At 41.5% G+C, this 25,495-nt stretch overlaps 1 protein-coding gene across 9 annotated transcripts in view; it reads left to right on the forward strand.

Annotated features, from left to right (window-relative positions):
- SNCAIP (synuclein alpha interacting protein) overlaps window positions 1–25,495 on the forward strand; it is a 159,385-nt gene that overhangs the window by 46,553 nt on the left and 87,337 nt on the right. Inside the window, exon 1 of one of the 9 annotated variants that reach the window (XM_045058161.1) lies at window positions 21,472–21,492. The exons of the other annotated variants lie outside the window; for them this stretch is intronic. The gene's annotated coding sequence lies outside the window, so the exon portion shown is untranslated. Of the gene's footprint in view, window positions 1–21,471; window positions 21,493–25,495 lie in introns of those variants that run through there. 9 annotated transcript variants of the gene reach the window in all.

Genomic DNA, 25,495 nt, shown 5'->3' on the forward strand with positions numbered 1-25,495 from the left:
AGGATATCTTTTATACCTAAAACAACTTTTGAGATTTTGTAGTCATGGGAAATATCCCAAAGATCTATACTTTCATCTTAAAATACAGAAATACTAGAAATAGTTTTGTTTGGAATGTTACTCTTGTAAAAGTTCATGAGAAGAGTTGTCTAGGAAGAATAACTTGTCAGCCTTCCTATGTTATAACTATATAAATAAATTGTGATTGGGGTACCTGGATGGCTCAGTCAGTTGAGCATCTGACTCTTGGTTGTGGCACAGGTTGGAATCTGCTTGGGATTCTCTCTCCTCGCTCTCTGACCCTCCCCCCTTTCTCTCTTAAAAAATAAACGTTACAAAAAATTTGTATTAACGTAAATATTTCAGAACTTTATGCTGTATGGGAAGTCCCTGGATATTTGTCAATTCCCCCACTTACCATATTTTTAATAAACTTTGGTTTTTTTAGAGCAGTTTTAGATTCACAGCAAAATTTAGAGGAAGGGTACAGAGATTTTGCAGATACTTCTTGCTTCCACACATGCATGGCCTCCCGTTATCAACATCCCCCAGCAGAGTGATACATTTGGTACAATTGGTGACCATACGTTTGCACATCATTTTTTTTCCCAAAGTCCATAGTTTAGTTAGGGTTCACTCTTGGTATTGGATGGTTTATGGGTTTTGACAAGTATGTAATGACATGTATCTACCCTTACAGTACCATACAGAGTAGTTTCACTGCCCTATAAATTCTCTGTGTCTTGACTATTCCTTCCTCCCTCCAGATACTTTTTCTTGCCCACTCTGAACCTTATGAAAAAAAATCAAGTGTTTTAATCTTCACAGTTATAAGCCAAGAAAAAAAAAAAAAAAACCACTGTGGGCAGATGACAGAACATAAGACAACTTTGAGTTCCTTGAAAAGAGGGTATTAGTCTAGCCTTCCAACAAATATTTCCTTTTGTTGTCATTGTGCATTTGAATTATAGGCTGCTCAAAAGCACCTTGCTTTACAAATAAATATATGGTTAACCATAGTTTATATGCCGTGGCTCTAACTTGAACAATCTATTAGAGCTGTAGACTATTGGGAACTTGATTGAGAACAGTTCTGGAATCATCAGCAGCTTCCAGTCACTCATTACCAGTTGATATAGAGGCCCATCTCCATGGGAAATCCTTTATTTTTATTTTATTCTTATGTTACGTTATGTTACGTTATGTTATGTTACGTTACGTTATGTTATGTTACGTTACGTTATGTTATGTTACGTTACGTTATGTTATGTTATTGAGAGAGAGGGCGAGAGCACGAGAGGGGGAAGGGCAGAGGGAGAGAGAGAGAATCTTAGGCTCCACGCCAAACACAGAGCCCAACATCGGGCTCGATCTCACAACCCTGAGATCCTGACCTGAGCCGAAATCAGGAGTTGGAAGCTTAACTGGCTGAGCCACCCACGCGCTCCTTTGGGAAATCCTTTAATCCACTTGTAAACAAAGATGATGTTGCCTAGGCTTTGCTTGTAGCTCTTTTTATTACTATGATCAGTTGTATTGCCCTAGATGTTTTCAAAAGTTATTTTTCTTGTATATTGGGTTAGTAATTAGCAGCAGAATTTTAGAGCTGGAAGGAATGAACAGTTACATACACCAGTGTGGCTGAATTTTCCAAACATTATGTTGAGCAAAAGAAGCCAAAATACTGTGATACTGTGTGCTTCCACTTATATAAAGTCAACACGGCCACCCGCCTGATTGTGTGGGAATTCAGGAGAGTGGGGAAGGGGCAGTGACTGAAATGGGACAAGGAGAGAATTTCAGCTTGTGAAGATTCATTAACCGTACAGCTTTGATTTGTGTACTTTACAGCCACAAGCTTCAAACAATTGTAAGAATCATGAGATATAATTGGGGGGGGGGCAGGGGAAAGAGCTGCTGTAGTTAAAGCAGGGATAGTACTGGGGGCTCAAATGGGGGTCAGGTGAGGGTGAGCCAGTGTGAAAACCACGGGTGTAACCCACCCCCACCCCATTTTAGAACTCAGGGAAGGAGAATTCCCCCAGAGACCCTGCGTTGACCAGATTACACAGCTACTTGCTGACAACATTTATAAACTCATTCTGTACAGATAGAGAACACGTACGTACCATGTCCCAGATGTGGGCCAGGACGCTCGGATATAGTTGAGAACCAGACCGACCCACCCGGACCCTGCCCTCGCAATAATTTAGAATTCCTGTTTTCCAGCTGACTCCATCGCTTGACTGGCCCCACCCAAGTAGACATTTGAGTTTGCGCTTCCTTAATTCACATTAATTTCCCCACGTCAGAAGACTGGGTATTTCATTTTCTTGAAGCTGAGCCTAGCGTTCATTTCCTTCCCACTTAGACTTGGTATGCGTTTCATGGTGCTCAAGGAAGCATGTTTTAAGAATCAAGGGTAGTTGACTCTTCCTTACAAGAAACCCTGGTCTTCCACAGAGGCTGTGAGGAGAGGAGAGAGAAAGCCCGCCCAGGCCTCAGGGCTTGCAGACTGAGCCCCCATCATTTCTGGGCGGGTAAATTCACTCACACCACTTGGCTCCCAGGCCTGTCATTTGATCAGGCTCTCATCTGCATGTCAATGAGGCTTAAAGCCCGTGGAAAGAATTAACTGGTCTGGGATGTTTATGCAACTTTTCAGCAAAGGCAATTGAAAGGAAAGTTGCCCTGACTGAGCTGATTGTCTTGGAGCAGATATATAGTGAAGTAATCATGTTAATATTATGTGACTCAGGTTATACGATATTTTCAGTGATCAGCCTAGTAGGAGTTTAAACATGAGCAAAAACACAAACTCATCAAAAACAGTAAATGAAACATCCCTTTTAAAGCATGTCAACTGGCCTTTTATTTATTTTTATACTTTTTATTCAGATTAAAGCCTAGAACAAATTCAGATTTCCTTCAGTTTATGAGCCGTGTTTTCTATTGCATTTTTAAACCAACAATATTAATTTCCAGTTGTATTTCTTTTCCTTTAGGACTAATTAAAGAAAACATGTTTGTTTTTCTGGGCATCACTCCCAAATCTTCAAGTGCCAGGATATAAATTCTGGTTTTATGTTCCAAAAGAATGTTTAGGTTTTGAGATCATATAATCTTTAGTAGAATAAAAAGTTCGTGTGTGAGGGGGTGCATATGTTCTTTGTTCACGAGTTTAGCTTCCTACCATAGACATTTCTAGAAAGGAAAGCAAATTCCATGCAACAACTTTCCTGTTAATTCTCCACAGGTTATTTAAATAAACACACAACAAATTCAATTTAGATTTAAAACTATGTTTCAGAGGCTCCCAATTTAATAGGTAAGATGTCTATGTTCTGTTGTTTGTGTTAATGTCCTTTACATAGAGTCTTAAGTTCCTCCAAAAATTCTTGAGCGAGCTTCATTTTCAAGTTCTTTGAAACTGCAAGACAGTAATCTAAGATCCTTCATGATCCTCCCTTCTGAGTAGAATTGAGCCACCTCTGTGCCAATGACGGTATACAGCAACCCCCCTTTCTGTAAAGTGATTAGGTTGTAAAACCAGTGCATGAGGCCACAATGATGTCTAATCAAAATGACCCTTGAATGCCTGTTAAATTGCCCATGAAATCCACCTTCCCATAAGCCCCACGCTTTGTTTGAGCATCAGCTGAGGTACAACCATGTGCTGGGAAAAAGGAACCCTAGAAGGGCACCAGCCTGGTAAGATCCCCATACCATGAAATACATGGGAACCAAGCCAGTGGGTGGGACAGCTCATTTCCTGTCATGACTCTCATGTTCATGATCAGGCCTAGACTCAAGGAAAGGCACAGTGAGTGGAATTTCCTACCCTATGTCAATTGCTTTCCTTTCTCATCGCCCGCCCCCCCTCCCCCCCGCCTCTTCTCTGTACAGTTAATCTCTGTAGAGTTAATTTACGTTAAATGTGTCTATGCGGTGACACCACCGTATGAAGCCCCAGGACTTTTCTGTGCGTAACCTACCAATGGCCGTATCCCTTGTAAACACTTGAAAAGAACATGCATAATGAGAAATTTCAGTGGTCTGTACCCCAGCTCTCCTACTAGACAGCATTTATTATGGTTTCGAATAACTGGTTTTGAAGGTAGGTGGCATTTATGCATGTCGAAATATAGAGAGAGTGTATTTAATACTCTGCCAAGTGTATTTTGGCGACAGTAGAATCTTGCACAAGTTGGCTTCCTTTTTAAAAGGTCATTACACAATTTATATGCCTGACATTAAAGAAGTTCTTTTTGATCAGACTGCAGTAATTGGGCATATTTTACTTAAAATGTTATGTACACATACACACTTCCTAACATTACCCATAAGGGCGTTTCTGGTTTGATTAGACCTGGGAATTTGAGCACCTTTTTCCTCCTGCTGCTAAGGGTTCAAAGGTCATTCCCCGCCTCAGAGTTTGGTGACCATGGGGATGAGCTGTACAGTTAACTGGGAATCATCTTCCTCCACCTCCCATTTCTTCCTCACATACACCGGTACTGTCACCACATACCTCCCTCACCAAGCCAGGGTCTGTTGGCTCACCTGACACTCTGAGTCTGGCCCTGAGATGGCGCTAGACAAGCCGTGGGGCATGGGGCCCCGCTACTTGGTGCCTGCTTAACCAACTCCTGTTTGCACCCTTCCCCTCTTGCAGTCTGGTCTTCTGCGAGCTGCTCGCTCGTGGTACTCTCCCGCCTCTGACTGCTCTCTGGCTCCCTTCCACATTGGAAGAAACTCCAGACCCCTTTACAGGGCGCTGTGGCCCTGCGTCCTCACGCCTCTGCCTGCCTCTCTGACTTGGCCCCCTCAGACCCACTGCCCACCACGCCCACCTTCATGCTGTGTCTTCTTGAGGGTCACTCTCCATCCAGACCCTTTGAACTTCCATTTCTCTCTGCTGGTAATCTTTCCCCAGATTTTGCGTGGCCTGATGCCTTTTGTCATGCAGAAAGAAGCCCTTCTTGACTCCTCCATCGTTAAAAGAGCCCAGCCTTGGAGCGCCTGGGTGGCTCAGTCCATTAAGCATGTGACTTCGACTCGGGTCACGATCTCAGGGTTTGTGAGTTAGAGTCCCACATCGGGCTCTGGGCTGACAGCTCAGAGCCTGGAACATGTTTCAGATTCTGTGTCTCCCTCTATCTGCCCCTCCTCTGCTTATCCTCTCTCTCTCTCTCTGAAATAATAAATGAATAACCTTTATTTAAAAAAAAAAAAAAAAAAAAAAAAAAAAGAGCCCAGTCTTGGGGCACCTGGGTGGCTCAGTCATTTAAATATCTGACTCTTGGGGCGCCTGGGTGGCGCAGTCGGTTAAGCGTCCGACTTCAGCCAGGTCACGATCTCGCGGTCCGTGAGTTCGAGCCCCGCGTCAGGCTCTGGGCTGACGGCTCAGAGCCTGGAGCTTGTTTCCGATTCTGTGTCTCCCTCTCTCTCTGCCCCTCCCCTGTTCATGCTCTGTCTCTCTCTGTCCCAAAAATAAATAAACGTTGAAAAAAAAATTTTTTTAAATATCTGACTCTTGATTTCAGCTCAGGTCATGATCTCATAGTTGGTGGGTTTGAGCCTCATGTCCAGCTCTGTGCTGACAGTGTGGAGCCTCCTGGGAATTCTCTCTCTCTCTCTCTCTCTCAGCCCTGCCCCCCACTCACATTCTCTCTCTCTCTCTCTCTCTCTCTCTTTCTCTCAAAATAAACTTAAAAAAAAAAGCCCAACTTTCCCACAGTCAGCTTTAGCCTTTTTTTTTTTTTATTGCATTCATCCAAACCTGAAAAGATTTCATGTCCATTTATTTACTTGTTTATGGTCTGATCAATCCATCAGAACAGTGCTGTCCCACATGGTAGCCACTGTCCACATGTGGCTATTTGAGTTTTAAATGTCACAAATGGAAATGAAATAAAATTTGAAGTTGGGTCTCTCACTGACACCAGCCACCTTACAGGTGCTCAGTAGGCCCTTGTGGCTGGTGGCCACCATGTCAGAAAATGCAGCTAAAGCACATTCCCATCATCACAGAAAGTTCTATTGGATGGCACTGCACTAAAATAGGAGTTCCCTGGGATGCCTGGGTGGCTCAGTCGGTTAAGCGGCTGACTTCAGCTCAGGTCATGATCTCGCGGTCCGTGAGTTCGAGCCCCGCGTCGGGCTCTGTCTGATAGCCCAGAGCCCGGAGTCTGTTTCAGATTCTGTGTCTCCCTCTCTCTGACCCTCCCCCATTCATGCTCTGTCTCTCTCCGTCTCAAAAATAAATAAACGTTAAAAAATAAATAAATAAATAAAATAAAATAGGAGTTCCCTGAGGGCACCAGACCTGTCTCCTTGTTCACTGCTGAATGCCCAATGGCGGTGTCCCATATGTGGTGCTCAATGGATAAGAGTGGAAGGAAAGGAAGGCAGGGAGGAGAAGAGCCTTATATTTTTCAGGGAAAGAGATCTTCATGATTTTAATATTTGTCTCCAATCCTCCATACCTCTAAATAGGATTAAATATCAGGATTAAAAAAATTAAAATGTGGTTCTTAAGGGAGACTATTTAACCATCGCAATGGAATCCCTTTTAATATCCCTCTATTGCTTTTTCGCCTCATCTCCTTGGAGCGTCACCTGGGGGCCTCCAGCCTACACATAAAGGCATATGTGACTTCCAGGAGCAGAGCACATTTTTCCTGGTCTGTGCTCAGCACAATAAACCTTTTTCACTCCCTTTATCTCCCAAGATAGTTGCACAGGTTTTTTTTCTCTTTCCAGGGCTACAGTTCCCCAAAGTTAGAAATATGGAATGTGTGTGTACCTACAGGTTCTTTGTGTAACTTTTCTGAATTTGCCTTGTGGTAAATCATACTTTTTGAAAGTGTGACTACGTTTGCCACCTTCTGTATGGTGCCGGACTGGGGAGATCTGGCGAGGGTTGTAGCTGAGTGCTGATTAAAAGCAGCACCTTCTCTCTGGCTTGCTTGAGAGCTAAGACCCTTATAAATTGTTGCTGTGAACTTTTGAACTCAGAGAAACCTCTGAATATATGTAAGAAGTAAGATAATCCAAGGCTAAGGATTTGTGTCTTTCTCGTAACGAATCACGTCTATGAAGAAATAATCATGATTGTTGGCATTTTAAGATTTTCGTATAATTTAATTTTTTAAAACTTATCCACAACCTTTCAATATACTTCGTAGAAGGTTTTTTTAACAATAACTTAATATATAATTGTCTGGATAGGAAATAATTCCATATAGTAGACATGAAAATGTTTTTTAAGTAAGGATGGTCTCAAAAACAATAATTTTTGTCATTTTTGCTGTAAGACAGAGACTCCATTTAAGCCCACCATAATTTACTAAACTATGCTCTGAAGCCTAGATAACCAAAAATTTATTAGATTTGAACTGTCACAGTGTCCAAACTTTTAAATTTTTAAGCAAGTTTCATGTCAAATGTTCTGTTGCCCTGAGTAACAAAATGAAATGTTGATATCTTGAATAAAACAACAACCCTTTGCAGATCCACTGTGCCTTCCTCCAGAAAGCTTCATGAATTAGCGAATCCTTTTATTTAATAAGATCTTACAAGAGAAATATAATAGCTACTAGTGGAAAGTTGTATTCTATTTTTATTGGAAGAGGTAAAGCATAATATGTCTTTAAAAGCTGAGTGCTGGGGCGCCTGGGTGGCTCACTCAATTAAGTGTCCCACTTCGGCTCAGCTCATGATCTCGTGGTTCATGGGTTCAAGCCCCATATCGGGCTCTGTGCTGACAGCTCAGAGCCTTGAGCCTGCTTTGGATTCTGTGTCTCCCTCTCTCTCTGCCCCTCCCCGCCCCCCCATGCTCTGTCTCTCTCTGTCTCTCTCTCTCTCTCAGAAATAAATAAAAACCTTAAAAGCAGAGTGCTAAGAAGTATCTGAGTCTGTAGGCCTAGAAATCAAGATTTGGTCTCTGACATGTGTTACGGGCCACAGGTAATATTCCCTTCAGGTTCTTAAGGGAAGGGAGATCTCACGCTGCAGGGATCCTGTGTGTGGAATATGCTATAGCTTGGAGAACCTACTGGATTCTAAGACCCTCTGTATGCAGACAGGGTTGATTATTTGAACTCATGGCAAAGAGCACCTGTAACCACTTTCTCAAATTTCTTTTCGGATTTTAACATTTTGATGTCAGCATTCATTGCTTTTAGCTTATTGAGACCAGAATATTTTGTAACACAGCCAGCCTCTCTCCTCAAAAGAATATCCCACAACAGGCAAATACATAAGAATGCTTGAAAGTGCCTTGGATGTCTCTAGCAGCACGTGTTCAACAGAATACCTGGAACCACAGGGGAGCCATGCATCTTCTGTCTTCCTGACAGGCTGCCCCCAGCCAGCCCCAGAAACTATACTTCAGTTCATTTCTTGCGGAGGCTGGTAATGAATAGGGTTATTAGCAACTGAACTGAAAACTCCTGGTTCCCACCAGCTCCAGACTCCTGCACCAGGTATACTCTCTGTTTAGCATCAAGTGGAATGATCTTAGGGTCTTGTTGGACATAGGCCGCAATCCCTTCTCCACCCGTCACTTGTTCTGTGAACTGATGATTGTTCTCTAACCAATATCTGCTTTCCTGCCTCTAAAATGGGGAGAATCATACCAGCTTTGCAGACTTGTTACAAGTTTTAGAAGTCAAGCGTGTAAAGTGCCTGGCAAGGGATGAATTGCTCAGGAGGTAGTAATGTCTCTTTAGCTTCATGAAATTGATTAGCTGGAACTCTTCCTGGAGAAGAGAAGTCTGTTTTTGGACTACGTTCACTTAGCACTTAAGTTTTATTTTGTTATGTCTCCAAGTATACTCCTTGAAAAAAAAAAAAAAAGTATGATTATTTGCACCAGAGGTCCTCATTATCTGAGAATAGTCCAGAGTGGAATAAAAGACCACTTAAAGTGAAGTCTCTAAACATGGGAACATGTCTTCGTGGTAAATAGTGAAACAAACAAACAAAATTAATGAGACTTAGGTTAGATCTTTGAATGAATTGGCAGTCAGTTCTTTCAACAATATTATGTATTCATATAACATGACATCCATCACTTTGTGTTTGGTTTTGCAGTATATAACAGTGGTCATTTCTGTGTAAGTAAATTATCAGTCAGTCAGTCCTTGGGCTTCACCAATTTACTCAAAGCTTCTTAGCATTTGATAGCCCCTTCTCTTGTGAAACCTATTAAACCACCATCCTTGTTGATATGTTTCTGAAATTACTGCTTCAGCTTCTCTAATGTGGCCTGATGTATATTTCAAAGAGTTACTTAGCATCATCATTTCTGATTTCATGAATGCTGCATGTTTTTGTAAGCTTTGCAATTTAACTTACAATCCACTTACATTGTATTTGTGTTGCGCTGAAGGAAGGTTTAAAAAAAGCCTCCCTTACTTAACCAGTGCAGGATCAATTTCCAAAAATGTTGATTTAGAGGATATAGAGCTTGCTCCTTCTAAGCAGGGAGAGACCCTTGAGCAGGGGGAGTTATTTTTTTAAGGATTTTTTTTAAAATGTTTATTTACTTGAGCGGGGAAAGGGGCAGAGAGAGGAGGACAGAGGATCTGAAGCAGACTCCACGCTGACAACAGAGAGCTCAATGTGGTGCTCACACTCACAAACATGAGATCATGACCTGAGTTGAAGTCGGACGTTCAACCGACTGAGCCACCCAGTTGCCCCCCAGCGGGGAGAGTTTTTTAAAACAGTTAACGCATGAATATTTTCATGTTATGATGACTTTTATATCACTTGCAACCTTGAAACTGTGGGAAGTTGGATAACCAGGCCTCCCTGTGTAGAATGATTGTCCTCCTGTGATGAGGAAAGGCTGTATCACTGACCTAAAGGTCCCAGCATGATCTTCTTCAGCATGTTTGCTGAAACATGTCCCCTGGGTTTTCCAGAACAGCTTTTCCATCAGTACCATTTGATCTGCTGCTTCCATGTAATCCATTCCTAATGATAGCTCAGACATAGAAAGAGGAGGAAAGATGTGTCTTGCTTCCTTAGCCCTGTATCAGCACAGTCAACTTTTAACCATTTATAAAATGATTTTTAAAAAACTGGTCCTTGTAATCACCTACTGGAATATGGATACAGTTGGGGACAACTAAAGATAGAAAATAGTGGCAAACATTCTGAAATCCATCTGCAGGGTCATAATTTCTGAATCATCACTGACCTGGAGGCACTGAGTAATTTTGCTTATTATTGAAGATATGTATGTAGTTGATCTATACTCAGAATAATAAAAACAGTTACAACTGACACCTGTTGAGCACTCTTCTAAGGACTTTGCCTACGTGATTTCTGGTCATCTTCACAGTATCCCCAAAGGTCAAATGTGCCTGTTTTACAGATGAGGACACTGAGTCCCCATCACTTAAAAGCTTGTGAACATTGATGAAGTAGAAATCTAGCATGAGTATGGGATGAATATGGATATTGTTGCCCACGGAGGTGTAAAGATTACCAGTGTGAATCACCAGTCGGGGTGGGGGGGGGGATTGGAAATTAAGGAATCTAGTGTTTTCTGACCCCATAAATGGAGCAAACAGAACTCATAATGGTAGAGAGCCAGGTTCTTCCTATGTTAAGTTCAGCAACATGCAGAGGAACTATAGTATTTACTTGAAGAGAATTGTAATGGATCAGAACAGGGAAAATTTAAGATTTGTCAGTAGAAATGGAATGTTTGAAGTCAGAGAACTCATAGTAATGTGTGCTGGTTACCACACATAGAATCAGATTAAATGGGAGAGGAAGAAACTGGAGAATGTCTACAGTTCACTAGATAACAAGAAAGGAGTGAGCCAGTAACTCAATTGGAGTTTGACAGGTGAAGCAGAGGTCCACCCGAGGCTGAACGGAGCATAAACCACACTCTGTGGCTTGGCAGTGCCTCCCTCCCTGGATAATGATGTAACAAACCCATGCAAATGAATTAGATTGTACAGCTGCATGTGTTCCAACCAGCTTCACCTTGGGATACAGTTTGAAAAGTTCACCAAGGGTTTGAGTCCCAGACAAAAGATGTGTCCAAGAGGGAAGGAATATATGTTTAAAACATTGTGTTTCCATGGCTTCTGTTGTTAGTTGCACTCACTTGATTGCACATAGTTTCAGCAATTCCGTTAGTCCCCATGTCCACGTTGTCTTGCCTCTTCTACCAGTTGGCATTGCTTCCTGGAAGGGTCTTGGTCTGAAATTGACAGATCTCTTCCTGAGACCCTGTATAAGGTGGTTGAGATTCACTAGGGTCCTACCGGTTGAAATTAGCTTCCTTTGCCGTACTCCAGCTGGAAGAGTTAGGCCCACAAAAAGGGAAAATTGGTGTAGAAGTAGAAGTAAACATGAGCATTGAAATTGAGGATTCTAACGTGACTTAGGTACAGAGGGAAAAGGAAGAAAGAAGACAAAATCCCAGGTTTTCATAGCACCTAGAACAGTGTTGGAAACTGATGAGACGCTTAAAACGTCACTTGATTAATTTAAAATGATTTGAAGCTGAAATTTTTCTTAAAGAAACAATACATAAAATGCATCTGAAAAAATAAGCATCTGTATTCAACTTCTTACTCAGCTATTGATGTAGATGTGAGACTTTTGACACTTAGTCTAAAAAATTCTAGTCAAGACAGATTTGTACTTACATGTCCTCTGCCTGTTTGTAATGAGAATGGGACCCTCTGTATTGATGGATGTCTCGCTAATGAAGTCATTTGGACCAGGGACTTTGGTATGAATGTATGGGCAGCAGCCACCTTGAGGTGAGGTTGCCTTAATGTCAAAAAATAACTGTTTTCCCCACTCATTTTACTTCGTTTATTTGTATCCCTATTATTTATTTAATTTTTGATAAATTCAAAACATGTAGTAGGCAGAACAACTCAGGAGACCTCTTTTCTCTTCCCCAGCACACCATGAGCAAGTTCTATGACCTTAATTAAGCAAATCACTGGTTCCTTGTATTTATTTTTTTAATGTTTATTTATTTTGAGAGAGAGAGAGAGTGAACAAGCAAGTGGCAGTCAGAGAGAGAGAGAATCCCAAGCATGCTCTGTCACTGCAGAGCCTGACACAGGGCTTGAACTCAACAACTGTGAGATCATGACCTGAGCCGGAATCAAGAGTCAGACGCTTAACCTACTGAGCCACCCCGGCGCCCCTCATTGGTTCCTTTTAGAAGTAATTTCCTTAACTTGTAAGCTGGTAATATTGTGCTAGATAATTTAGTATTTTCTAAAGGACTTGGTTTTTGTTTTTTGGGATTTTTTTAGGCAAGTTTTAGGTTCACAGCAAAATTGAGAGGAAAATCCAGAGATTTCCTGTGTACCTCCTGACCCCATGCATGCATAGCTTTCGCCGTTATCAACATCCCCATCAGAATGGTACATTTGTGACAACTGATGAACCTGCACTGACGGATCTTAAGCATGCAAAGTCCACGGTTTACCTTACACTCTTGGTGTTGTATAGTTTATGGATTTAGCCAAATGTGTAATGATATGTATCCCCAATTGCAGAATCATCCAGATTGCTTTCAATGCTTTGTAAATCCTCTGTGCCCTGACCATTCATCCCTGTCCCCGTACCTCCCATGCCTGGCAACGAATCAACTTTTTATAATTTTGCCTTTTTCAGAGTGTCCTATGGTTAGGATCATGCAGTGTGTAGCCTTTCTGTTTGGCTTCTTGCATTTAGTAATATGCATTTAAAATTCCTCCGTGTCCTTTGATGGCTTGAGAGCCCACTGGTGTTTAGTGCTGTATTATTTTCCATTGTTTGAATATATGCCAGCTTATTTATCCATTCACCTGCTGAAGGCCATTCCAAGTTTTGGAATTGTGAACAAAGCTGCTGTAAACATCCCAGTGCAGATTTTTGTATGGACATTGTTTTCAACTCCTTTGGGTAAATATCAAGGAGCACTGTTGCTGGATCTCATGGTAAGAATATGTTTAGTTTTGTAACTATGGCCAATCTGTCTTCCAATATGTTTAGTTTTGTAACTATGGCCAATCTGTCTTCCCTTTCGCATTCCCTCCAGCAGTGAATGAAAGTTCCTGTTGCTCCATATCCTTACCAGCATCTGGTGTCGTCAGTGTTATGGATTTTGACCATCCTAGTAAGTGTATAGTGGTATCTCATCATTGTTTTAATGTCATATTCCTGATACTATATGAAATGGAGCATCTTTTCATATGCTCACTTGCCATCTATAGATCTTCTTTGGTGAGGTGTCTTTTAAGATCTCTAGTCCTTTTTTTAAATCAGTTGTTTACTTTCTTGTTGAGTTTCAAGAGTGCTTCAGCTATTTTGTCTTACAGTTCTTTATCAGATGTGTCTTTCATAAATATTTTCTCTCAGTCTGCAGCTTGTCTTACCATCCTCTTGAAACAGTCTTTTCACAGAGCGCAAGTTTTTAATTTTAATGAGGTCCAGTTTATCATTAATCTCTTTTATGGCTTGTGCCCTTGGTGTTTTAGGTAAAAAGTCATCACCATACCCAAGGTTATCTAGGTTTTCCCCTATGTTCTCTTCCAGGAGATTTATAGTTTTTGCCTTTTACATTTTAGGTCTGTGATCTACTTTGAGTTAATTTTTATGGAGGGTATAAAGTTTGATGTAGATTCATTTTTTTTTCCATGTGGATGTCCAGTTGTTCCATCACCATTTGTTGAAAAGACTACCTTTGCTTCATTTTATTGCCTTTCTTCTTTGTCAAAGATTAATTGACTATGTGGATCCATTTCTGGGGCTCCCACTTCTGTTCTATTGATCTGTATAGTCTTTTTTGCCAATACCCCCCTGTCATGATTACAGTATCCTTAACAGTAGGTATTGAAATCAGGCAGTGTCAGTCTTCCAACTTTATTCTTCTCCGTCTATATTGTGTTGGCTATTAAGGGTCTTTCGTCTATCTATATACATTTTAGAATTAGTTTGTCAGTATCCACAAAATAACTAGTTTGAATTTTGTTTGGGGTTGCAATGAATCTATAGATCAAGTTGGGAAGAACTGACTTCTTGACAATATTGAATCTTCCTATCCATGAATATGGAGTATCTCTCATTTGGCTCTTCTTTAATTTTGTTTGTTAGTATTTTGTAGTTTTCCTTATATACATATTGTACATGTTTTGTTAGATTTATACCTAAGTATTTCATTTTGGGGGTGTTAATGTGAGTGCTATTGTTTTTTCAATTTCAAATTCCACTTGGTTCTTTGTGGTATGTAGGAAAGCTATCGACTTTTGTATATTAACCTTATATCCTGCAACTTTGCTGTAATTGCTTGTTAGTTCTAGGAGTTTTTCTGTCACTTCTTTCATATTTTCTAAGTAGACAATCATGTAATTTGCAAACAAAAACAGTTTTATGCCTTTCTTCCCAATCTTTATACCTTTTATTTCCTTTTGTCTAATTGCATCAGGTAGGACTTACTGTACAATGTTGAAAAGTAATGGTGAGAAGGAACCTCTTTGCCTATTTCTGATCTGAGTGGGAAAGCTTTAAGTCTCTCCATTTAAGTATAATGTTAACTGCAGAGTTCTGTAAACATTCTTTAAGTTGAGGAAGTTTTCTTCTATTAATTAATTTTTAAAATAATAGTTTTCATTGGTATTCTCTAATGAAAGGAAACACAGAAGAGTATAGTAGTAAAAAGAAGTAGATGTAAAACATTTGTATAAGGCTAGAGTTTGAACTTAAAGTGATTCTCAGAAGAACCTGTCATTCTCATTGGTGGTTTTGTCCCCCTTTGATTCCTGCCTGCTTTGTTGCCTTCCCCTAACCTTTGGTCAGCCTTGTTAGGTGTGTTCACTGTTGTCAAACACCCATCTTTTTCTGACTTTCTGAACTAATTTGAACCATGAACCCGAAATTTTGAGGGATAAAGACTTTGATTTTTATGATACATGCTATTCCCCCAAATGTAGTTATGTCCTATATTTATTTTAACTATATTGAACTATGATTTGTTTTGTGGTAAGACTTTGTACAGTCCTGGTACAGAAAATTTTGGATGCCTTGTGTGGCTAAACTAAAGTTAGCTTCTTATAAAAATATCTCTGTTTGGTTTCACTGCTTCATTCAGTGGACTTTTTTTATTCATTTGCTAAATTCTTGAGTGTTTTCCATATGCCACAGTATGTGCTGAGTCCTATGGCTTATGGTGGACAAGACAAAGGATCTCATCATGAAGTAGGCAGAAACATGAGCAGTTAATACTAAGTTCTTGTAAGTACACTGAATATAATTTTCTCAGGGATTTCTCGCAGAGGAAGAGGCAGGCATGGACTCTAAACTTGAAGTCAGGTGTAGATTTGGACACTTCCTTATGTGTTACTTCCTGCATAACCCCCAAGGTAAGTGTATAAGAGTAGTTTAAAAGGGCAAACTAAGTGAATTGGTCAGGGTGAAATCACAAGAAACAGAAACCACTCCAGAAATTTTACACAGAGGGAAATTAAAATAGAGCATTAGTTACTTCATTGCTGGAAGGGCTGAAACCCTAACCTAAGCAAGATAAAACAGTCCTGTGATCAGCAAAGGCAGGGAAGCCACCACCACTCCTAGGGCCGTAAGGGCAAAAGAAGGTGGTCTGTTACCACCTTCAACTGAGGGTGACCATTCCTTCTAGCACAATTGAGAATGATGCTAATGATGCTGCCTTGTAGGAGTTGATCACCTATAGGAGACACTGCCTATAGCAGGGCAATTGTGTGTGTGCCAGTGTGCATGTGTGTGTGTGTATGATATATAGATGTGTATAGGTATTTAGAGAGACAGACACTTACCATGTCCCTTCTCCCTGCCCTCTCATCTGCCCACGCCTGCGCTTGCCCAGACCTAACAGGAAGCCAGTCAGCTGGCAGAGGAGCTCAGGAAATAGTTATCCAAGAGAGTGGATCTGAGACCAAATAGGCAAGTGATTGCACTATTTATTGGCCAACAAAAAACCAGAGGTAGGGGTTTGGAGGTTTTGGGGTGATCACAAGAGGAGGAGGTTGTCTGCAGAGATATCAGCATAAGCCAACAACACCACAGGACATGGAGCAGCATAGAATATGCACAGAATCTCAGCATCATTAAAGTTTCCAGCATGAGTCAGAGGTTGGCAGGAGGGCCCCAAAATGGTTCCTTATGACTGATGGAAGAACTGGCCATTTGCCCCATGGGCAGTGGGAAGACACTCAGGTATTTTCAATAGGCCATCTTTGTGTTTTAAGTCACTTGGACAGTTGTATAGATGCAGGGAATGATTTTGAAGAATGAAAAATGTACTAGTGTTTTGGCCTTTTGTCTTGTTCTTCTCTATTCATTCAAGCAAGAAACAATGAGAGGAAGCTGTAATAAGAAATGGTCAGAAGGATGGTAAGGATAAATAGTTACTTGATGGGATAAGTGAATGTCAGGTGAGGCAGAGAGAGGGGACAGGGATGATACCCAATCTCTAACCTTAGCCGAGCAGAGGATGATGGTCTCCCGAGTAAGGTTGTTGGAGTTGGAGGCCTGTGCGACATCCAAAGAGGGATATCAAGGAGCAGGAGGCTGTCTGTATATGTAGGGGTCAGTGGTTGAGTAGGAAGCAAACCAAGACTTTGGACCCACAGGGAGCAAAAATACTGGAGCCATAAAGGGCAAAGAGAAAAAATGTCAGACAGGTCCAGTGGTCATTGGATTTAGTATTTAGGAGCTGATCTTGTTCCAAATCATTTCCAGAGGAAAAAAGTAGAAACTCAACTGTGGTCAGTTAAAAAGAGAAGGAGACAGGACAGTGGCAACAGTCAAAGTAGATGCCTCTTTTGAGTTGTTTGGACGAGGGGGCGGGGGGAAAGATGGAACAGAATCCAAAGCCGAGATGAGTTTTGTTGTGCTAGAGAGGGGAGGATGTGTGTGGTCAGGTGCATACAGCCAGAGATGGGCTTTATCTTTAGAGGATTGAGTAGAGGTAGAGACCCAAGGTCTCAGGGCTGGAGTCAGGCCTGGGGAAGTTCCTAGAATTTTCCACAGCTGCTTGCCAAGGAACTGAGCCTATGTTGCAGAAACAGTGCATTCAGAAGTCCGGCCTTTGGCAAAGAGCCACATAGCACCTTCCACTTACAAGCAGAAAGCACCTCCTTGACTGTGTGATTTTAGGACATCAATACAAAACTAGCAGTTGTAAAACACTCTGCCACCTTCAGCCTGGGTTCACAATTTCATTGACACTATGATCACTCCTAGCTATATGTGTAAACAGAAATGCACATATGCATACTAACATAGGTGTGTGCACTTGTACATGTGCACACACACACACACACACACACACACAGCTATATATATTTCATTGTTTCTTGGAAAATCCTTATTAGGAGCCTAAGACTCAGAGCAGATATGCCTCGACAAAGCATTCACGATCCGTACGTGATTTAACCCAGGGCTTCTGACGTCAGATTCCTAGGCACAGCCTTTGTCATTCTCGTAGATTGGCCTAGAGAGTTTCAGATAGAGCGGCACTGGCCCTTCCACTCTACTTCCTGGTTGACCAGGCCTTTCAGCCTCAGACACCTGGGACCTCTTTTCTGGCACCTCTGGTGTTGAGGTGCTGAGTGGGTTTCCTGTGTCCCATAATCATCTTCTTATGGTGGGAGATCCTCTGCTCCCAGTGTTCCATACCCTGATATCATCCTTCTCCAGATTCTGCCCACGGAGCAGAATTCTATCCTGGGCTCTTGCTTTCTATATACAGTAAGGAAAGGCCGCTGGGGTCTTTACACTTACAGACTTTTCCATCAAGGCCTGGTTCTCAAGTTCTCTCATCTTCCCCTGCTACCAAATTTCTTCCAGCATTTGAATCCAGTGTTTCTCCTCATTCCAACTCAAGGCCCTGCCAACCCCCTGCTCTGTGGAGCCATGCAGTCCTTGGAGAATTCCTGATTCAGTTGCATATCAGCTGGAACCAACTGGGCAAGTTTCTCAGGGTTACTGAAGCTAATAATACCTTGTAGGTTATTGTGAGAATTTCAGGAGAAAACATGTGTGAAGGATCCAGCTCAGTGCCAGGCTTAATCAATCTTAGCTCCCTTTCCCCACCCCAGTGGCCCGGAGCTCTTATCCACATTTCCCAGCACTTAGCACACTAATATAATTAGCGACATTAATGTATCTAAAAGGCAATTACCATTTAATTGCTCTGACCCCAACCAGCCTGAAGTTCCATTTCATTCACTTCTAATTTGGAGCGAGGGGTTTTTAGTCATACCCTGGCTGTTCACAAAATCACTGCCTTATCGAGAATTGAAAATAACTTTAGGCAGCCATTGATTACAAGGTAAAAGATTTGGTAATTCTCTCCAGTTTGCTGTATATAAAAATGCAAATATCAATTTGCTCCTGGCCAGTGAAGAAATCAGACAATTTTAGGCAGCAGCTTTCTGTGCCTTAGTGAATTATCCTGCTTGGTTAGATCAGCCCTGCCTTCCAGAAGGCATGCCCTTCCCAATATGCACTATACCAATCTTCGTTGAAATAAATTAGTGCCCTTGTATAGAATCAGACCTAGAATCAAGTTTCAGGCATCTCTTCTTAGAAGACATTTATTTATATTACATACTCAATTTAAAGGAATAAATGCCCTTCCCTCAGCCTGCAAAGTTTGTTTATCTTAGTGCTACTGTGAGAACCTAACGTCCAAATGAAGGCAGCGTGTTTTTTTTTTTTTTCTCCTCCTTGGACCCAACCTTGCATAAAGTAACAGCAGTCTCTAATCAAGGGGAACTCGAAGTTCTTTGAGACTTTTGAATCCAAATCTTTAATATTAGAACTGCACATGTGCATTTGAGGAAACCTAGATTGCCCTCAGCCACACGGAAAACATTTACATCTGAACCACTTTACGTGTGATTGGGAGTTAAAGTAAAATCTAAGTAACTTTAGCAGTTTGCGATTTGGAAAACAGCCTGGGCCGTATAAATTTCCCTTTAGTTCTTTTCTGTTAAATCTTATGCCAAAGTAAATGGAAGCCGTGGAGAACCTTTGAACTCCTCGGTTCTCAGATGACCTCAGTGCAGTTGGATTGGCAGAGCCCGTGTTCCATTTCCAAAGGAAGATTTTTTTCCTTCCCTCCTTGAAGTACACATGTGACAGTTACCTTCCTGGGCAGAGGACGCAGGAGTGCGGCCGGAGCCCTCCGTGCTCTGTGCCGTGTTCGTGCCGCTGCGAGATGGGCTTTGTGCTGTCAGAAGCTCACTGCCAAGGCTCTCTGGGATCCCCGGAGTTGACACCCAGGCTTCTTAGCACCTCTGCTTCATGATTTCGGGCAGCTTTTTCCCTTCTCTTTCCCTTTTGGAAAGAGCTGTTGGAAGCAAGAGGTCTGGAGTGTGGAGCCTACTTAAGATTCTCTCTCTCCCTCTTCCCTGCTCATTCTCTCTCTCTCTCTCTCTCTCTCTCTCTCTCTCAAAAAATAAAATAAAATAAAATAGCCCTGCCCACAGGAACCCCTCTTGTCTCTGAATGTTTTATGCTTGGACTCATGATCACTTTCCTGTCTAATATTCATTTATTAATGATTAATAATTACTTAAATGTATCTTATAATGGTATAACATTTTATATGTGTGCATGTATTATATGTGCAATACAACATTATATATATATATAAAATGGATAAATTTTCATGAGTGCGTTCCTATGACTAGATCGTTTTTTGCCTCTTGAAGGTAGGACTATGACAGTGGGTGTTCATCCCCAGAGTTGAGCACCATGCTGGGAATGGGATGCATTGTCATTAGTGTGAGTGTCTCTCTTCAGCCCTACTGTGTGTAGTTGGCCAAGAAAAGTACTCTCCAGCAGTCAAGACAATAGTCACAAAAATTAATTTTACTCTGCTTATATTTTAATGTATGTTTTTTCTCTAGTATAGAAATAACCCTAAAGGAAAAAAATGACTTCTGTTTTACCCTGTTGCCCTAATGCAAAGGAACATATTACATGTTTGCTAATCCTTTGAAAGACAATGTTTACATAACCCTTCATTTTTTTGAGGGAGGGTGGGGGAGGCTTATAAAACATTTTTTTGCCCTCAGCTCCAAGAAGTCAATGTTATTTGGCATAAATTGTTACTATTTGGCCTGTTTGAGAAATAGCATCACATACACAGTTTCTTTATGTATTATCCCAAAATCAAATTTCAAATTACAATTACAGTCTCATAATTATATTTTGTCTGCTGTTTAGGGTGGTTCTTGCCTGCTCTACAAATTCATTCCAGGCGGTCATTGTGCCTTTGCTCAAATACGGTCTGGAGTGGGAGGGCTCACCCATGCTGGCAACAGCCTTTTTCTCTTTCAAGTAAGGCAGCAGGAACTGACGTGCAGAGTGTTTAAAGATCTTTATGGATGTCGAAGTATAAGCACCCATAACATGTATCATCGGAGGAGGGAAAAGACCCTTGTGGTCTGAAAAATGCATGACTTCGTATTATAAACCTGAGGGAACTCTTCTCAAAAGCAGTTCTTTATAGGCTGTATATGTTGGGTATACTTATCGTAAACCATTAGGGGAAGATGGAGAATACTCAACAGAAAATCCATCCTCTGACAGCACAGGTGGAGAGACCAGGCCCACGAACCAGTGGTTTGGGAATCCATCATACCTGCCTTGGATTCCTGTCCCCGTTTTTCAGTAGCTTTGAGCAGTTTACTTTCCAGCCTGGTCTTTCTTCTGTTTCCTCATCAGTGAAACGAGAATGATACTAAGTATTAAATGAGATTATATTTATAAAGGAACACACCAACACAGTGTCTGGCTCAAGTCGGTATGAAGTGAACGGTAGCCAAAATGAGCATTACTGTTGTGTTATTACCATTATTCTTTTTCATTATTATTATTGTTACTAGTATCATGAGAAACGCCAGGGTACCTATTTGACTGACTACAGTTAACACTGAAGTAATAGATATTTAGGGAAGAGCAGCAATGTGGTGTGGGCACTCTTAGACGGCTGTGTGTCTGAATAGCCAACTAGAGATGGGGGTTTAGTAGGAAGTGTCAGCACCCCCAAGCGTCACCTCCCCTGGCGGAAGCTTTCTTACCTAACTGCTGCCATAAATCTCTTACATGTACCCTTCCTGAAAGAGCTAGTGTGTACCAAATACGGATCTTACTGTTACACAAAGTATCTGCGAATTTCATATCTCTCTGGTATATTTTGCTCAGGCCAGTGTTGTCCTAGTATAATGTAGATACAGAGAGTATGTAGTTCGCGTCCCTCACCAGAAGCTCTGATTTGTAGCATCTGATAATTTGCATGATGTGTAAATACTCTCTCTCCCTCTCCCAATGCCTAATGCCAAGCTCCCAACATGAAGCCACTGAACACAGAGTTGGGAAGAGGTGTGCATCCACAGTTGGTGAAGCCGAGGCAGGCCGGGTCCAGTACTCCTGAGGTAGCCCGAGGCATATGGAGCAACGGTATGGAGTGGAATGATTGGCAGCAGAATTTGAGTAAATACAGTCGAGGGAAAGTAGCTTGTCCCCAGAATGGAGCATTGTGATATATTTAGCCAACAGAATTCATCCAGAAAGTGAATTAATGCCAGATTACTTGAGCAGTGTGTTTCGGTGCCATTTTTCTGTCCTTGCTCTGTCACTCTCCAACCATACTTAGGACAGAAATTTTTTCCTAGCCTTCTGTGCTCAGGGTAGTGGGGAGGTCCCCTCATCACTTCCCAATTGTCAGAGTGTTTCTTTAATCAGTAGTTTAGAGATTTGGTCCTGGACGTAATGCCTGTGTTTCTAAAAGTGTCGTCTTCCCTCCCTGCCTTCCTCTCTTCCGTCTTTATTCCCTTCCCTACTTCCTTTGAGAGTATTTTCTGTCATCTCTTTTGTAATGTCAGCAACAACGCCATGAGGTCATCAGAATCAATAATCGTATTCCTGCTTTGTTAAAATGGTAAAGATGCTAGAAAACTGATGTGCTTCATGAACGTGACTTGGTACCGTCACTGGTAACTTGTCATTTTCTTACTTGGAAATCCTCACTACTATTCAGATACGCTACCTCTTTGATTTGGAGAGGGTCATTTCAATCTCTGGCCCCCTTTCCTTTGCTAACACGTATTTAATTTTCTTCTCTCCCGTGGTTGTTGAAAACTATACCACATCGTATCCAGGAAATTGCATTACAGTAGCTATAAATAGATTTCTGAGAATTTTTAATTAGGTGGTGATACCTAGAACTTCTGCAATCTCATTATATCCCCGGAGATGATAAAACAAATTCCTCTTGGGAAGCTGTTGTGTTTTCTGCCACCCATCGCTGGAGCAAGCCGGACTCTGTCACAGACCATCTCAGAATTGTCCGGATGATACTAGTTCGTGTTCTAACCTTAATCAGTTTTGTCAACATAGTGGATCAAAAAGCCCAGGTCTCCTCACTAAAAAGTCCTCCAAATGCCTAAGGACTTCAGCTTTGAGGAGGAGACATTTGAGAGGACCAGGTTGCTATTTACCATGAAGCCATCTGCGGACGTCCTTGAGATCACCGCTTGTGCCGTTCTGATCCTTGTCAGCGTTGTCGGAAACGTGTGTTTATTTTTTTCTACAAGGAGATGTAGCCCTGGCCGGTTACAGACATCCCATCTTCTGATGTTCAGCCTTCTATTCGTCCACCTCGTTAAAAACGCGGTGGTGAATGTCATGAAAATTGTTTATTCTTCTGGTTTCGTGTTGGATTCAGCTGGCTGCAGAGTCCTGCACTTCACGGCAAGCCTGACCACTTCCCTGGCCATCTGGTTCATGTTACACTTTGCCTTGTCCTACCACCGGAAGCTTTACCAGACTGTCCACCCCTCGAGTGAGGCTGCCAATCTGGAGAATCAGAAGCCTTCTTTGAAGGTGGTGTCCGTGCTTTGGGTGGCTGGTGTGGCAGTATACGTCCCCGTTTTGCTTTATACCAGAAAATCCGAACACCGGAGTGCAGGAAATGGTACAGACCCCTTGTCTCCCAACAGGATTTATGTGGATTGTCTCACAGACTTTGGAAACAAGCAGGTAGCCTTTTACTATGGGAAAGTATTTTTGGTTCTGATTGATACTCTTCCTTTAGCCACCTTAGTCTTTGTCTGCTTCTGGATGTCTTTCCTCCTCTTGGAAAGAAAGAAAATGACATATGGCGACATCTGGATTGGAGATGATGATTCAGAAACTGAAATCCTTAGAGGGGCCAAGTTCAGTATTTTATTAATGTGGCTGATCACTCCACTTTGGATTTCTCACTTTATCTTAGTCTATTTCTTAAAAGACTTGGCAGCCTGTGTCTTTTTTCCAGCTGTTCTCACAGCACTCTCTTCAGGTTTCTCGGCTCTCAGTCCTTTCCCGCTTATGTTGGTGAATTACAAAATGAAGTTGGTGTCCCTCTGTGGTCCCAAAGAGGAAGAGCCCACACCACAGCCTGCAAAGGTTACCCTTCCTCCATATGCTTAATGGAAAAGAACTCAGTTGTTTTTTGTTTTTTGTTTTTATTACGTTTTTATTTTGATTCCAGTATAGTTAACGTATAGTGTTGTACTGCTTTCAGCTGTACTGTGTAGTGATTCAGCATTCCATACATCACCCGGTGCTCATCACAAGTGCCGTCCTTAATCGCCATCATCTATTTCCCCCACCCACTTCCCCTCTGGTATCCATCGGTTTAAAACACTCGGTTTTGGGGCGCCTGGTTGGCTCAGTCCATTAGGCGTCTGAGGTTCATGATCTTACCGTTCGTGTGTTGGGGCTCCGCGTTGGGCTCTGTGCTCACAGAGCGGAACCTCCTTGGGATCCTTTTTCTCCCTCTTCCTGCCCCTCCCCCACTCTCTCTTACTCTCTGAAAATAAGTTAAAAAACATTTTTAAAAATCTTTAAAAAAGCTAAAACACTCAGTTTTAATAGCGGGGAAGCAGGCCCCAGTCCTAGAAGGTGCAGCCGAGGCTTCCCTAGCCCTCATCCTAGACAGTTTCTGCAAGGGGGCTTAAAGACCCCCTTCTCCCCGAAATCAGAGCTCTGAGGGAAATGGTAAAAAGATCCACAAACACTTACTTATTAGAAGCTGAAGAAAAATAGGCATCCTGACATTTGTCCTTTGGGACAAGGCCAAGATTTTGAATATAGAAATTCTAGAGTGACTCAACAAAGAAACATAGTCTGGAAATAAACTCATTGTAACAATTAATATATAAAGTATGTACTCTCTGCAAGGTGTTGCATTCAAAAACAGCATACTGTTGGGGTGCCTGGGTGGCTCCTTTCGTTAAATGTCTAACTTTGGCTCAGGTCATGATCTCAAGGTTGGTGGGTTCGAGCCCTACATCAGGCTCTGTGCTGACATCTCAGAGCCTGGAGCCTGCTTCACATTCTGTGTCTCCCTCTCTCTCTGCCCCTCCCCTGCTCACACTCTGTCTCTCTCTCTCAAAAATAAATAAACGTTAAAAATGTTTTTAATAAAAAAAAACAAAAACAAAAACGGCATATTATTGACACTGAGGATGATACTTCCTACCGGAATTCCTGAAGGTGCTTGACAGTAATCTCGTGTTTTCATCTCGTGTTTTTCTTAACATGCTTTGCCACGTATTGAAAATCATTAGTTAAGCATGCAGCGTTCAGTTTTTGCACTTTTAGTCATAGTACCTCATCTCAGCAGGAAACAGACTGTGTTCATTTTCCTTTCTCTAAGTGTCTTTAGTAAATTAGGGATAGATGAAAGCATTGGATCAAAGAATTAGTGCTTGCCAAATCATAGTCTGCGTATATGCACAGACATGCAAATATTTGGTTGCTGAGCCTACCATGCTTGCTTAATACATATCAGAGAGTACTCTTCTTCTGGAAAAAAAAAAACATTTATTTTATGGAGAGTTTATTTCCTCTTTTGGTTATTAAATTGGTACATTCTAATTGGAAGAAGTGATAAAATCTTCCCAATAATCTGATTTCTGGACTTGGAGTCAATAAAAATAAGCATATTATAAACACAATTAAAAATACATGGCCAGGATTTTATTTTTCGCAGTTAGCCAGGATAGCCATTTGGACTGCTTCAGATTCAATGAGTAATTATTTTAAATATCTTCTAATGCATACATATTGTATAAGCATGGAACTTTACACTAATTCTCATTAGATTTTTACATTTTTTTCATTCTCCTCCTTTATTAGTAGACCTGGGATTTATAATACTGTAGTTCTAGTGACTGGATATCCCTATATTGAGATTCTTGCTCTAAAAAGGCTGCGTCTAAAATTATAAACCTGGATCTCATTAACAGGAGAAACTTAGAACATCTTTGTGGCCATAAAGTGCTATGGAGAAGAGAAATTTTAAAGTAACCAAGGCCTAAATTTTGTAGAGTTTCATAGGCCGGCATCTGTCCCTTGTATAGCAGTGGGAATTAAAATACACACACACACACACACACACACACACACACACACA

Source organism: Felis catus, chromosome A1 (assembly GCF_018350175.1).
Source record: "Felis catus isolate Fca126 chromosome A1, F.catus_Fca126_mat1.0, whole genome shotgun sequence".
NCBI lineage: Eukaryota > Metazoa > Chordata > Mammalia > Carnivora > Felidae > Felis > Felis catus.